General features: G+C 46.7%; 4 non-coding genes across 4 annotated transcripts; all 4 read right to left on the bottom strand.

Moving 5' to 3' along the window:
• Positions 1–628: 628 nt before the first annotated feature.
• On the bottom strand, positions 629–747 carry LOC137124759 (5S ribosomal RNA). Its single transcript, XR_010914068.1, has one exon. It is a non-coding gene; the product is annotated as a 5S ribosomal RNA (ribosomal RNA).
• Positions 748–3,092: 2,345 nt separating this feature from the next.
• LOC137124764 (5S ribosomal RNA) lies at positions 3,093–3,211 on the bottom strand. The gene has a single exon (XR_010914073.1). It is a non-coding gene; the product is annotated as a 5S ribosomal RNA (ribosomal RNA).
• Positions 3,212–4,501: 1,290 nt separating this feature from the next.
• LOC137124760 (5S ribosomal RNA) lies at positions 4,502–4,620 on the bottom strand. The gene has a single exon (XR_010914069.1). It is a non-coding gene; the product is annotated as a 5S ribosomal RNA (ribosomal RNA).
• Positions 4,621–5,904: 1,284 nt separating this feature from the next.
• LOC137124770 (5S ribosomal RNA) lies at positions 5,905–6,023 on the bottom strand. Its single transcript, XR_010914078.1, has one exon. It is a non-coding gene; the product is annotated as a 5S ribosomal RNA (ribosomal RNA).
• Between the last annotated feature and the right edge of the window lie 7,103 nt (positions 6,024–13,126).

The raw sequence follows: 13,126 nt of genomic DNA on the forward strand, positions 1-13,126 counted from the left end.
AATTTCATTGCATTTTGTCCCGAGGGACCCCATCGGAGACATACAAGCACCCGGTGCACGCTCTCCCGCCGAAGGACGGCCCTCGCACCTCTGATTCTACTTTGGGAAGCAAAATGCAGCTGTGCTGATGGTAATTGTGATCTTCTTTCTGCGTCTCTGGACGGACCTTAAATTGGTGTCTTGACCCTCTAGCCCAGGTTTTCCTCCACTTTTCTCTTTGGCAGTGAGCGGAGCACCAACTTCTATTACACACCTGACAGTGAAAGGTGTGTTAAAGGAGGACAGTGGCGAATTGTGGCTGACAGCTGCACTTCCTGGAGCAAATATGTGCCTCCATGTTCTTGCCACTTCAAACGATGTGTAGACTTTGTTACAGGAGTAAAAAGCTTAGGATTGACATTGGTCAAACGTTGGGAGGGCACATTTTGCTGCCTTTACCGAACAAACCCACAATGAAAGATAATGTGAACATGACGTGAGAGGAAGTTTGGGCCAGAGGTTCTCCACGCAGCTCCCCCGTCCACTCCGTGCTTTTTAAACAGTCTGTCTACAGTGAAGCAGCAGCAGCAGCAGCAGCAGCAGCAGCGCCCTCTACTGTCTGTAAGAGAAAACTGGGGGAATAAAGAAAAGCTTACAGCACCTGGTATTCCCAGGCGGTCTCCCATCCAAGTACTAACCAGGCCCGACCCTGCTTAGCTTCCGAGATCGGACGAGATCGGGCGTGTTCAGGGTGGTATGGCCGTAAGCCACAGCTCAGTGCACAAACACACATTTTATACAAGCACATCATCCCCAGCATCCCATCCAACTGGCTCAGTTTCAGCCATAGACCACCTGGGTGCTCGCCTGACGAGCTACCGGCTGGAGGGTGGCTAAAGAGGAGGTGGAAACACTGAGTAACTGCTCCTCCTGATCTGCTGTGATCCGTTGTTAGAAAGAGCAGAGCAGCAACCAGCTGAGAGCAGACTAGCACTGTGGAAGCACTTTCCTGCTGGGGGCCGCCTCTCCAAGACGCCGCTGTTTATTTGATGCCCCCCGTGCTTCATTTGCTCACATCGAGAGCGATGTGACCTCTGACAAGAGCCAGAGATCGTCGACCACCTCCTTCTCAAAAGGCCTGTTTGCCAGGTCTCACGTGGCTTACGGCCATACCACCCTGAACACGCCCGAAACAAAGAATCCCTTCTCAAAATTGCTTCAGACCAATTTTCCCACAATCCACTCACAGGCTCCTCAGCCAACAGTCTGCGCCTGGAAAAGTACGGCCTGATCCAGGACACGAGAACCTGGTGGGGCCGGTGACTTTTTCCTTTCTCGGCTAAAATCCTCCCGGCACAATAACGTTGTCAAACCGCTAAGTGACGTTCAAACTGCGTGAAAGTTTGACCGCGGGCAATTTCATTGCATTTTGTCCCGGGGGACCCCATCGGAGACATACAAGCACCCGGTGCACGCTCTCCCGCCGAAGGACGGCCCTCGCACCTCTGATTCTACTTTGGGAAGCAAAATGCAGCTGTGCTGATGGTAATTGTGATCTTCTTTCTGCGTCTCTGGACGGACCTTAAATTGGTGTCTTGACCCTCTAGCCCAGGTTTTCCTCCACTTTTCTCTTTGGCAGTGAGCGGAGCACCAACTTCTATTACACACCTGACAGTGAAAGGTGTGCTAAAGGAGGACAGTGGCGAATTGTGGCTGACAGCTGCACTTCCTGGAGCAAATATGTGCCTCCATGTTCTTGCCACTTCAAACGATGTGTAGACTTTGTTACAGGAGTAAAAAGCTTAGGATTGACATTGGTCAAACGTTGGGAGGGCACATTTTGCTGCCTTTACCGAACAAACCCACAATGAAAGATAATGTGAACATGACGTGAGAGGAAGTTTGGGCCAGAGGTTCTCCACGCAGCTCCCCCGTCCACTCCGTGCTTTTTAAACAGTCTGTCTAAAGTGAAGCAGCAGCAGCAGCAGCAGCAGCAGCAGCAGCAGCAGCGCCCTCTACTGTCTGTAAGAGAAAACTGGGGGAATAAAGAAAAGCTTACAGCACCTGGTATTCCCAGGCGGTCTCCCAGCCAAGTACTAACCAGGCCCGACCCTGCTTAGCTTCCGAGATCGGACGAGATCGGACGAGATCTCTGACAAGAGCCAGAGATCGTCGACCACCTCCTTCTCAAAAGGCCTGTTTGCCAGGTCTCACGTAGCTTACGGCCATACCACCCTGAACACGCCCGAAACAAAGAATCCCCTCTCAAAATTTCTTCAGACCAATTTTCCCACAATCCACTCACAGGCTCCTCAGCCAACAGTCTGCGCCTGGAAAAGTACGGCCTGATCCAGGACACGAGAACCTGGTGGGGCCGGTGACTTTTTCCTTTCTCGGCTAAAATCCTCCCGGCACAATAACGTTGTCAAACCGCTAAGTGACGTTCAAACTGCGTGAAAGTTTGACCGCGGGCAATTTCATTGCATTTTGTCCCGAGGGACCCCATCGGAGACATACAAGCACCCGGTGCACGCTCTCCCGCCGAAGGACGGCCCTCGCACCTCTGATTCTACTTTGGGAAGCAAAATGCAGCTGTGCTGATGGTAATTGTGATCTTCTTTCTGCGTCTCTGGACGGACCTTAAATTGGTGTCTTGACCCTCTAGCCCAGATTTTCCTCCACTTTTCTCTTTGGCAGTGAGCGGAGCACCAACTTCTATTACACACCTGACAGTGAAAGGTGTGCTAAAGGAGGACAGTGGCGAATTGTGGCTGACAGCTGCACTTCCTGGAGCAAATATGTGCCTCCATGTTCTTGCCACTTCAAACGATGTGTAGACTTTGTTACAGGAGTAAAAAGCTTAGGATTGACATTGGTCAAACGTTGGGAGGGCACATTTTGCTGCCTTTACCGAACAAACCCACAATGAAAGATAATGTGAACATGACGTGAGAGGAAGTTTGGGCCAGAGGTTCTCCACGCAGCTCCCCCGTCCACTCCGTGCTTTTTAAACAGTCTGTCTAAAGTGAAGCAGCAGCAGCAGCAGCAGCAGCAGCAGCAGCAGCAGCAGCGCCCTCTACTGTCTGTAAGAGAAAACTGGGGGAATAAAGAAAAGCTTACAGCACCTGGTATTCCCAGGCGGTCTCCCAGCCAAGTACTAACCAGGCCCGACCCTGCTTAGCTTCCGAGATCGGACGAGATCGGGCGTGTTCAGGGTGGTATGGCCGTAAGCCGCAGCTCAGTGCACAAACACACATTTTATACAAGCACATCATCCCCAGCATCCCATCCAACTGGCTCAGTTTCAGCCATAGACCACCTGGGTGCTCGCCTGACGAGCTACCGGCTGGAGGGTGGCTAAAGAGGAGGTGGAAACACTGAGTAACTGCTCCTCCTGATCTGCTGTGATCCGTTGTTAGAAAGAGCAGAGCAGCAACCAGCTGAGAGCAGACTAGCACTGTGGAAGCACTTTCCTGCTGGGGGCCGCCTCTCCAAGACGCCGCTGTTTATTTGATGCCCCCCGTGCTTCATTTGCTCACATCGAGAGCGATGTGACCTCTGACAAGAGCCAGAGATCGTCGACCACCTCCTTCTCAAAAGGCCTGTTTGCCAGGTCTCACGTGGCTTACGGCCATACCACCCTGAACACGCCCGAAACAAAGAATCCCTTCTCAAAATTTCTTCAGACCAATTTTCCCACAATCCACTCACAGGCTCCTCAGCCAACAGTCTGCGCCTGGAAAAGTACGGCCTGATCCAGGACACGAGAACCTGGTGGGGCCGGTGACTTTTTCCTTTCTCGGCTAAAATCCTCCCGGCACAATAACGTTGTCAAACCGCTAAGTGACGTTCAAACTGCGTGAAAGTTTGACCGCGGGCAATTTCATTGCATTTTGTCCCGAGGGACCCCATCGGAGACATACAAGCACCCGGTGCACGCTCTCCCGCCGAAGGACGGCCCTCGCACCTCTGATTCTACTTTGGGAAGCAAAATGCAGCTGTGCTGATGGTAATTGTGATCTTCTTTCTGCGTCTCTGGACGGACCTTAAATTGGTGTCTTGACCCTCTAGCCCAGGTTTTCCTCCACTTTTCTCTTTGGCAGTGAGCGGAGCACCAACTTCTATTACACACCTGACAGTGAAAGGTGTGTTAAAGGAGGACAGTGGCGAATTGTGGCTGACAGCTGCACTTCCTGGAGCAAATATGTGCCTCCATGTTCTTGCCACTTCAAACGATGTGTAGACTTTGTTACAGGAGTAAAAAGCTTAGGATTGACATTGGTCAAACGTTGGGAGGGCACATTTTGCTGCCTTTACCGAACAAACCCACAATGAAAGATAATGTGAACATGACGTGAGAGGAAGTTTGGGCCAGAGGTTCTCCACGCAGCTCCCCCGTCCACTCCGTGCTTTTTAAACAGTCTGTCTACAGTGAAGCAGCAGCAGCAGCAGCAGCAGCAGCAGCAGCAGCAGCAGCAGCGCCCTCTACTGTCTGTAAGAGAAAACTGGGGGAATAAAGAAAAGCTTACAGCACCTGGTATTCCCAGGCGGTCTCCCATCCAAGTACTAACCAGGCCCGACCCTGCTTAGCTTCCGAGATCGGACGAGATCGGGCGTGTTCAGGGTGGTATGGCCGTAAGCCACAGCTCAGTGCACAAACACACATTTTATACAAGCACATCATCCCCAGCATCCCATCCAACTGGCTCAGTTTCAGCCATAGACCACCTGGGTGCTCGCCTGACGAGCTACCGGCTGGAGGGTGGCTAAAGAGGAGGTGGAAACACTGAGTAACTGCTCCTCCTGATCTGCTGTGATCCGTTGTTAGAAAGAGCAGAGCAGCAACCAGCTGAGAGCAGACTAGCACTGTGGAAGCACTTTCCTGCTGGGGGCCGCCTCTCCAAGACGCCGCTGTTTATTTGATGCCCCCCGTGCTTCATTTGCTCACATCGAGAGCGATGTGACCTCTGACAAGAGCCAGAGATCGTCGACCACCTCCTTCTCAAAAGGCCTGTTTGCCAGGTCTCACGTGGCTTACGGCCATACCACCCTGAACACGCCCGAAACAAAGAATCCCTTCTCAAAATTTCTTCAGACCAATTTTCCCACAATCCACTCACAGGCTCCTCAGCCAACAGTCTGCGCCTGGAAAAGTACGGCCTGATCCAGGACACGAGAACCTGGTGGGGCCGGTGACTTTTTCCTTTCTCGGCTAAAATCCTCCCGGCACAATAACGTTGTCAAACCGCTAAGTGACGTTCAAACTGCGTGAAAGTTTGACCGCGGGCAATTTCATTGCATTTTGTCCCGGGGGACCCCATCGGAGACATACAAGCACCCGGTGCACGCTCTCCCGCCGAAGGACGGCCCTCGCACCTCTGATTCTACTTTGGGAAGCAAAATGCAGCTGTGCTGATGGTAATTGTGATCTTCTTTCTGCGTCTCTGGACGGACCTTAAATTGGTGTCTTGACCCTCTAGCCCAGGTTTTCCTCCACTTTTCTCTTTGGCAGTGAGCGGAGCACCAACTTCTATTACACACCTGACAGTGAAAGGTGTGTTAAAGGAGGACAGTGGCGAATTGTGGCTGACAGCTGCACTTCCTGGAGCAAATATGTGCCTCCATGTTCTTGCCACTTCAAACGATGTGTAGACTTTGTTACAGGAGTAAAAAGCTTAGGATTGACATTGGTCAAACGTTGGGAGGGCACATTTTGCTGCCTTTACCGAACAAACCCACAATGAAAGATAATGTGAACATGACGTGAGAGGAAGTTTGGGCCAGAGGTTCTCCACGCAGCTCCCCCGTCCACTCCGTGCTTTTTAAACAGTCTGTCTAAAGTGAAGCAGCAGCAGCAGCAGCAGCAGCAGCAGCAGCAGCAGCGCCCTCTACTGTCTGTAAGAGAAAACTGGGGGAATAAAGAAAAGCTTACAGCACATGGTATTCCCAGGCGGTCTCCCATCCAAGTACTAACCAGGCCCGACCCTGCTTAGCTTCCGAGATCGGACGAGATCGGGCGTGTTCAGGGTGGTATGGCCGTAAGCCACAGCTCATTGCACAAACACACATTTTATACCAGCACATCATCCCCAGCATCCCATCCAACTGGCAAATCACACAAGACGAACAATAAAAGCAAAACCAAAAAAGCAAAAGGAAACAGTTAGTCCGCCCTTACGAGACGCATTCGCAGATTTTGTCGTCTACCGGTCTTACAAGGCCTAACTTTACTAAAAGTGAACACGCGGAAAAATGCTGTGTGGCCACATGGTAACATCCAAAAAGAAACACTGTTAAAAACGAGCACATTCCTCACGTCAATCGAAACATCCTCAACCATTAAATCTTACCAAAAACCGACGTCGCACTCGACACAGCAGGCAGCGTTATCTTAAGCCTCCAACCAAAAGAGAATCAACTCCACGCCAAAACACCTGGGTCCTTTATCTGCTCTCCTCCTAATCAGTGACAGGTGACACCGATTACAGACGGTTTTAAGATCGGATGGGCTGTGGTGATGGTAAAAATGTTGACGGTGGACGAGCTGGTGGTTTCTTTTTTAAACCTACCAGCCTACATCACGGACGATGAAATCCTGGAGAAACTGGAGGTGTGGGGAGTGAAAGCGGTGTCCCCCATTAAAAGACGGTTGTGGCCTGGAACGGACATTGCTGACGGCACGAGGTTTGTCAAAGTTAAATTTAATGACACGGTGCAGTCCCTCCCGTACTCTACAAAGTTTATGACAGCTACAGGACCTGAATATTTTCGCGTAGTTCATAACAATCAAGTTAAAGTCTGTAGAATGTGTTTACAGCCCGGGCATGTGGTGAGAGATTGTCCGGAGTTCACCTGCTTTAAGTGTGATAAACAAGGGCATTATGCACGTGAGTGTGACTCCTTGACGCGCAGGTGTTTGACATGTCATAACTCTACAGAGGAATGTACTTGTGTTAATAATATAGCGGCTGAGGGGGAGGATAACCAGGATCTCCGCTCTGGGGAGGATAATGCTGAATCCATGTGTGAGCCTGAACAAATGGTGGTTAATGAGGCTGAGACACACGAAGGGGGCCCACTGCAGAGCCTGTTGCTTCCCTCACCTGAACTCCTTTCCCCAAATGAAATAGCACCTTCCCCTGACCTCGGTGCTGCTGATGCGTTTGCGGACGGCTCCCGAGGCAGCCACACTGATTCCGACACAGACATGGACCTTCAGCAGGTTAAAATAGTAAGAAAGAGAGCTCCATCTGAGCAACAATTAAAGAACGAGGGAGGGCATCAACGGAAAGGCAAGAAACAAGCGAAAAGATGACATTTAGAATGGGAATGAAAATAATCTCCGAAAATTTAAATGGTCTGAGAAAATTAGAAAAACTTGAACAGCTCTGTAGTGAAATGGCATGTGATGCTTTGTGCGTCCAGGAATGTAGGTGGACTCCGGAGACTATAACTAAATTAAAAAGTTTCTGGAGAGGAGATTTGTTCTATGCTCTATCCACTGATGGAACAGCAGGTGTGGCGATGTTTTTAAAGCAAGGTTCCTTTAAAAGTGCAGACGAAATTTTTAAAGATGACATAGATGACGATATAAATACTGCTTGATATTAAGTATGTGAATTTTGTTTATAGATTATTGAACGTCTGTGCTTCCAACATAGAGTCGGAAAGAAAGGGTTGCTTCCAGCGCTGCAGACGGTGGACAAATAGAAGAGCAATGATAATTGGGAATATGAATGCGGTTTTGTCAAAAGTAGATGTCGGGGTGAAAAATACATTTACAAATGACACTAGCAGATCGGCCATGTATGACACGATGAGTGAATGTGATTTGGTGGATGCTTGGAGTCTTGAGGGGCAGCAGCGGTGCTTTTTCACTCTGAAACAATTATAAAGTATAATATATTATGTGCTGGTTAAACCACTCAAACAAGGAAGAGGCAGATGGAGATAGGTAACTTTCTTACCTCCCTCCCCTATTTATGCTTTTCTCTCCGACACTTTACTTCCGTTACACTGTCACGTGACATGCTAAAACCAATCAGGAACCAGAACAACCTTAGCTAAAGCAAACGCAATTAAGAAACAGGGAAGCAGATTCGGTCCACCCATACAAACTCCAAAGTGGCAAACCAAATTATTCATTATCATTACTATAATATATAATAACTAAGAATAACATCAACTGATATTGCTGCAAATTAACTCAGACTCACATTACGCAAATTCACCTAAACCTCACATTTCTTCCCCCTCTCACAAAAGAAACATCCTCGTTTCACAGAACAACAAAAACAAAAACAAATGACCACAACAAAAGGAGCAAACCAACAGTCTCACTTTGTAACATAGTCCATGAGATATCTATGTCTGCTGACACGTGCAGATTCCATGCTGCAGACTCAAAGGCTGAATGAAGTTTCTTTGTCAACTGCAAAACACAGTCAGCTGGAAAACCTTGAGTAGAACCAGATGGTTTATTGTTAGGAAACAATGGGCTGGGCGGCATCCTGGCTTCACGAGTATGAGGAAAAACGAACTGAAACCTGTTAAAGACACTAAGTGACTGTACTTTTCAAATAAAAGCTGTTTGTAGACCATCTCATTCACCCAGCTGTTGAAAAAGTGACTTGGCCAACTGCTCAATGAGTGTTCTGTTAAATCCTTCGACCATACCATCACACTGTGGATGGTATGGGGTGGTTCTGGTTCTCTTAATGCCTAAATGTTGACAGAGGTGTTTCATGAGGTCCCATTCAAACTGACGTCCCTGATATGTGTGGAGAGTTTCTGGAATGCCATGCTCACAAGCAAAGTTGTCAAACAAGCATTTTGCAACTGTAGTGGAGCGCTAATCTTGACTGGAATAGAGATTTACATACTTAGAGAAGTAATCTTGAACCACAAGCACATATCTGTTCTCACGACTTGTCATTGACCGTCTGGAAAGGATGAGTAGCATAGGAGCTCTGTGGTTGGGTGTGGAACTCTGTCTAGCAACACATGGAGTACACTGCTTGCAACACATCTTGATATCACGTGCCATGAATGTACAGCCTCTGAGCATATTTCAGGACCTTATCTGTAGACAGATGACCAGCTACTGGATTTCCATGCAACAGCTCAAGAACAGTGTCTGTTCCATTTTGAGGGACATCAACTTGGTGCAGTAAGGACTTTGAGAATGGGTCAAAAACTGTACGACAGAGCAAGCCATTGTCGAAGGTGAGTCTGTGATACTTTTGCCAAATTACTATTACTGCTGGTTTTATTTTATTTCCATCCACCAGTATGGTGGTTTTTGACCTTAGGCTTTCTAGTCAATGACTTCTGACAGTATAGGGTCTTGTTGTGGGCCCAACATAACTCGCTCAGCAAACTCACTCCCAATATTCAAAAATTGCCTTAAAACAGAACTCTCTTGCACCTTCCCATGCACTTAAATCTATTCCATCTTAAAAAACAAACAAAACAAAAAACAATAAAAAAAACTCCGTCTGCTTTTTCTTGTACTTGCATCTCAGGAAACACTTTGGACTTTGTTTACATGTTTTCTCATTGACTTAGATTTTTGCTTACATTTGCTGTACCTCACTTGTAAGTCGCTTTGGATTAAAGTGCCTGCTAAATGTAAGTGTTTTTTTTAAGATGGGAAAGCTCTGTTTTGTAGAGTTGCTGTCAGCAGGGCGGCATGAGGCATCTGCATTAAGGTGACAGTGACCCTGTTTGTGAATCACAGTCCATTCAAAAGGATCACAAGTTCAAAAGCCCATCATGCACAGCGACCAGTTCTGTCATTGTCAATAGGTATTTTTTTGAGACCCCGAAGTGGGTTGTGTTCTGTGATGATCACAAAAGGCAGCTTGTAGAGGTGGAGGCGGAATGTAGGCCACTCTTCAACACTCTTAACTTTTTGTGTTTCAGGCTAAAGTCCATTTGCATGGGCCCAAAAACTGAACCCGATCTGTGGCAAAACAGCATTTGGAGGGGTTTAACTTCAAGCCACTTGCCTGAAATCTGGAAAGAACTTCTTCCAGGGGCTGAAGATGTTCACTGAAGGAGTGGCTGTAAATGAGGACATCGTCCAGATACACCAAACAGGATTTTCATGGGAGGCCACGAAGCACCATCTTCATTAGGCACGGACAGGTGGCTGGAGCACTTGTGAGACCCATTGGCTTGACTTTAAAGTGATAGAGTCCATAGCCTGTTGTAAAAGCAGTTTTTTCCCAGCCACTCTCTTCTAGCTCCACTTGTCAACAGCCATGCTGAAGATCAATGTTAGAAAAGCAGGCAGAGACTGACAGGGCATCCAGCACATAGTCAACTATGGGAAGTGGATGAGAGTCTTTTATTGTCACTGCTTTGAGTTGAAGCTGAAACGCCATGTGCCAATTTGCTTGCTCACCAAAATAATTATTGCAGCCCAGGGACCATAGCTTTCTTCAATAATCTTTGCTTTCAAGAGATTTTCCACTTGAGTCTGTATTTCAGGTCTCTGTTCTCTGCGTTTTGAACTTCACTGAGGAAATGTGCCACAATGATGTTACAAGTTGGGTTGGGCAAAAGAACAACACAGTAGTCAGTTGGCACTGGAGAAGCAGGCGTGGCTGCTGACACACAGGCTGTGATAAGGGTTTCACTCAGCTGGAATCTTTGCAGGTTCTAGTAAAGACAAAGTCCAGCAGGCAGCCATTTCAGGTTCTTTGGATAAGAGTGGAATTGAGTGGAATTCCCTCAGTTGTAATACTCTGGTTTTATGGTCAAGAAGGGCATGGTGTCTCAAGAAAGTCCCAACCTAATATGATTGACTGATAAGCACCTGAGAACTTAAAAATCCTGTTGCCATACCTGTTTTCCAAGTCTGATTCCAATAGTTAACTTGCCTAAATTGTCCAGACGTTGGCCATTGACTGGACAAGCTGGCATAGAGGAGGGAGTCATAGGACATTGTTTTAAGGCTGGGCGAGTTTCAGAAATCTTAGGGAAAATCAGAACATGGGCAGAGCGGCTTGCATGGTGTAGATCAAGGCTCGCCCTATGAAAACAAAGACAAATCGGATTAAAAGGGAGGGTCACAATAATTAATTCTTTGATAGTCCCGAGATTGGTCTATGCCATGCAGGTCTGTTCTGTGCCAGATGAATTTATGGACCTCCTTTGCAGAACTGTGAATGACTTTTTGTGGAATGGGAGAGTCCACATGATTGCTCACAGGACCCTAATTGGGCCTCTTAAAAAGGGGGGTTTGAGGGTATGTGATATGAAACTTAAATTATTGGCCTTGAGGACAAAATTGCTTAGGAAGTTGTTGGATCATGAAACTCACCATGTATGGAAAGATTACATGTATGTGGATGTTTTAAGAAGGGGAAATTGTGGGGTATTTAATCTGTGCAGCACTGCTTTCAGAGGGCCGGTCTTAGGATCGGACCCTTTATTCCAGGAGGCAGCATGGGTGAAAATTTTGCCTCACTTGGAATGTGTTATACGTACAAAAATGGACGTTTTGAATCAACCCCTTTTTGGAAACCTAGGCCTTGGAGGGAGAGCAGTGCTGCCGGTAAGACACGGGGTGATGCACATAAAGCAGGTGAGGGACATTGTAGATGGGGACGGACATGTAAATTCACAAAGGGCTTTTTTCACATTGAGGAACAGAGGGATAATGATAAACAAAAGACAAGTGACCCGGTTGTGTAAAACAGTGGAAAATCACATAAAAGGAGACTGGCTGGAAAAATTGCAGGACAGTTCGGATGGGATGATGGAGGCTGGTGGAATTGAGTTCTCTCTGGTGCATGATGAGGGCAGCAGAACTATGGCTGATCTTTCTGTTAAATTCTGGTATACACAACTGGTCTCTGAACATTTTAAAGCACCAACTGCAGAAATCAAATGGGCTCATTTGTTTCCATTATTATCAATCACTGTCATCTGGAAAAATCTACATGAGAAGTACCTTCCTCCATCTGTACAGAATGTCAACTATAAACTGCCCCATCGGAGGGTGCTCACCTCCATCAGCCTCCATCAAATAAACAAACCGAGATATTCAAGAACTTGTGCGGTTTGCAATAAGGAAGACTTTGAACATTTCCTTTTGTATTGTGCTGGAGTGCAACATTTCAGAGACTTTGTTAAGTCAATTTTGATAAAGAAGTTTAAGTTGAGGGGCGTAGAGGGGGAGCACTGGGACTGGGTCTGGTGTTTTGGGTTAACTGAAAAAAATAAACCATTGTAGTGTAAAGTTAATTATCTGTTGAGCTTTGCCAGACACGTTTTGTTTTGTGTTCGGAATTATGCTTTATGGGAAAAGAAACTCATAAACAGGGTGATGGAATTTAAAAACATGGTCAGGTTATACTTGGGAATACTGTTGTCCTTAGATAAGCACTTGTGCCAGTCAATGTGGGGAGAAAATAATGATTTCTGTATTGGAGAAGAGGGAAGAACACTGGTGTTGGATTTTGGATGTGTGTTTGTTTGTCTTATTTCTTTGTCTTTGATTTTTGATTGGTTTGCTTGGAAAAAATTGGAATGTTGTGGATTCTTTTTGAACTACTTTAGTTTCCTGTGTATCCATCTTTTTCAGGTTGGAATTATGTTGACTTGAAAATTAATATTGATTAGACTGACGGTTTGATCCTAAATGTACCTTTTTTGTTTGTTTAGGTCACTGGTATGATAATGATGATATGAAAATGCATTTTGTTTTGCTTTAGTTTCACTTGTATATAGCTCCACAAATCTGTGAAAATGTATTTTTGATCATAAAGACAAAAAAAAAAACAACAAAAACAAATTAGAAAAAGAAAACAACAACAAAAAAAAAGCTCTACTCCTGATCTCGGAAGCTAAGCAGGGTCGGGCCTGGTTAGTACTTGGATGGGAGACCGCCTGAATACCAGGTGCTGTAAGCTTTTCTGTTTTCCCCCAGTTTTCTCTTACAGACAGCAGAGGGCGCTGCTGCTGTTGCCTCTTCGCCCTGCGCCCTCCCAACGTTTGACTAATGTAAATCCTAAGATTTGTACTCCTGTAACAAAGTAACGGAAGAAAATCAAGGCTGATGTTTGCTGCTAGAAGTACAGCTGTCAAAGGACAGAGGTTAAATTGTCTCAAGATGTTTTATCGAAATCCAGGAACA

This window comes from Channa argus, chromosome 3 (genome assembly GCF_033026475.1).
Source record: "Channa argus isolate prfri chromosome 3, Channa argus male v1.0, whole genome shotgun sequence".
Lineage (NCBI taxonomy): Eukaryota > Metazoa > Chordata > Actinopteri > Anabantiformes > Channidae > Channa > Channa argus.